General features: G+C 37.7%; 1 pseudogene; it reads right to left on the reverse strand.

The window, feature by feature from the left end:
- Positions 1-2,553: 2,553 nt before the first annotated feature.
- On the reverse strand, positions 2,554-2,672 carry LOC120587761 (uncharacterized; annotated as a pseudogene).
- Between the last annotated feature and the right edge of the window lie 315 nt (positions 2,673-2,987).

The raw sequence follows: 2,987 nt of genomic DNA on the forward strand, positions 1-2,987 counted from the left end.
ATATTATGTTCCATAATTATAGTAAAGAATGGATGTCATAAACAGGTTTGGGAACAAATGCAGTCGATTCTTGGTAAGTACGTAACTCAAACCATAGGGGTAGAAATGAGAAAACAAGAGAGTATCCTAGAAACAGTATGTGAGCATTCAAAGTGCTGTGGGTTCATTGGGTATGTTCTAAAGAAAGAATGGAAAGCATCAGTTGAAGACACACCAGAAATCGGTGGAAAGCTTCTACTGCACAATAATAAAGACCATCTCCCAGCTTAAGCAACCTAAGAGAAAGAAAATTCTCTTTCTTGCTCAACAATGTATAGCAGTATAAGGAAAGAATCTAATTGGCTCATGTGTCTACCGTGAGATTGACTACAATTACCAGGGACATAAAGTGCTACGATAGCTCAACTTGGGATAGACTGACTATAAATGGCACCCCTGGAGTTGCCTATGCAATCGGCCTAGGAGCCTAGAGTAAGTGACTAAATCAGCAGACAAATCCTGATCTAGTTAAAAGTAGGTACTTGTGGTAGGAAATAGTAATGGAGAATTGTTGTAAGGAGGCTACATTAGTTCAATATTAAATCCCTCTCCCCCTTTTTAAGATTGCTTAAAGTTTCTTAAGAGTAAGGAGTGTGATATGATAATGATGATGATGATGATGATGATAGCAGCAGCAGCAGCAGCAGCAGCAGCAAATAGCTACCAAAGATTGAACTATCATGATGTGTTAGGCCCTATTCCAAGTACTTTATATGATTATTACTTAATTTATCATCTAATGAACACTGGGCACAGCCATCTTACTATATTTCTTGAGTTTATTCCTACTTCCTGGAAAATTTTCTTCAACTTACATAGCTTTCCTTATTATCTCTCCGACCTTCATATTTATTCAGTTCATAAACTTAGTACCTAGTTCACTGAGAAAAAAAATAAGCTATGAAAAGAGCTCCAAGCACCTCACATATATACCTACTGATATCTATACCTATGTTCTCTGACTACCCTCTTGTTACCAAGGATCAACTGTTCACAGGCCATCTGCAGCCAACTTCTGGAGCCCATCCATCCCTCTTGTATATTGGAGGACTTACCTCTTTCAATGATTCCCTCTCCCCGTGGCATCATCAATTTTTCCTTTTGCTCTTACCATTTCCATTAGCAGACAAATCTACCATAATTTCTCTTATCTTTGAAAAAACAAACCTCTTTGACTTCATATTCCATACCAGTTATTGCTTCAATTCTCTGCTCTCCTTGATAGAACAAAAGTCTCGATGGTGTTATCAATACTTGTCTCTAATCTCTTTCCTTCCATTCTCTCTGGAACCCTCCGCAATCAAGCTTTTGCTACTACCACTCCATCAATTATTAACTGTCTTTCCTCATCTTGTTTGATTTACCAGCAGAGATGAACAAAGCTGATCGTTCTCTTCTCCTTGAAACACATTCTCCTCCTTGTTGCTAGAACAATCTTTAGTTTTACATCACAAACTACTCTTGCTTAGGCTCCTTTGCTAGTTGCTCCTCATCTTTCTAACTCCTAGATGTTGGAGTTCCTCAGCCCGAGTCTCTTTCTATCTATATTCAATACCTGGATGACCTCATGGATTTAAATATATGTATAAATAGTTGGCTCCTTAATTTACATATTCAGCTTTGATCTCTTTCTTTAATTCTAGATAAATGCCTATTCAATATCTCCACTTGCATGACAAGAGGCATCTCAAACTCCATACAGTCTGTTCTGCCCCAACACTATTTTGAAATTGTGAATTTGTTCCAACATAATTAATACATTAGAGAATAATTCGAGCATGACACTAATTTTGCCTTTGCTTATGTGCAATGCAGAAAACTGCACCCAGCTGAGTCCCATTAGAATACACAAAGTATACACATGTGCACAACATCTACCAGCAGTTCACGTTGTGTGTGATTCTGAAAGGTTGTATTTGGCTATTCTTTCACTTCTGTGACTTTTTTATATTAGAAAACACTCATCAATGTTCCAAACATATCTAAGTGTTCTGGCTTAAAAACACCAAGCAGTGCACACAAAAGGACAAGTATTTGAGTATTGAGGAGAAGCTTGAAATAATGTTTTCTTAAAATGGGAGAATACAGACAGTCTTTGCTTCATACAGCACCACATTAACTAAAACTCATGCAAATAGGAAGGAACTGTGTGTTCCCTTTGTATGGTTCTGAGGTAACTGACATATCTTAGCAAGGACACAGTTCTAATATGTGTGAGTTTCATGCATATAACAGTGTCATACAAAGCAAAAATTGCCTGTGCGCGATCTCTCCAGCAACAGGCAGAAAAGAATTCACACTGCAGACCATGACAAATAATGCCTCAAAAATAAAGCTTTAAAAAGTCCATGGTGGGAACAACATTGAGTGCTGCGAAGTCTATAAGAACGAGGCCTAGAGACATAGAAGAAATGGAAATGTAGTTATACATATGGATTAAAGATCAAAGACCCTTGGTTGACCTCCCTCACAGATTGCAAAGACCTTGTCAGTTTACAATTTTTTATTTTTTAACGCCTACAGCACCTGTTCTTCCTAGGTGGTCTCCCATCCAAGTACTAACCAGGCCTGCCCCTGCTTAGCTTCCGAAATCAGACGAGATCAGGCTTGCTCAGGGTGGTATGGCTGTAGACCAATCTTTTTCGTAATCAAAGAGACAGCACAAAGGCCTCAGATGTAAATCTCCAATCTCCAAATTTTGTAGAAATAACTTTTTACATATTATTAATGCTTGATTTAGTGATTTGAAACATCACTACAATTTCCAAATCCTGTAGCTGTCAGGCATTTGAAAAAGCTGCAGAAGAATTTCTAGCAATGCAGAAGTTAATGAAAGTGACTATACATTGGATCAAATTTGCAATTTTGATGAAATGGGTATCTGTTATAAATGCCTACTTTGAAAGACATACATTTCAAAGGAAGAAAAACCTGCTTCAGGATTCAAG

Source organism: Pteropus medius, unplaced genomic scaffold (assembly GCF_902729225.1).
Source record: "Pteropus medius unplaced genomic scaffold, Ma_sr-lr_union100, whole genome shotgun sequence".
Taxonomy (NCBI): Eukaryota; Metazoa; Chordata; class Mammalia; order Chiroptera; family Pteropodidae; genus Pteropus; species Pteropus medius.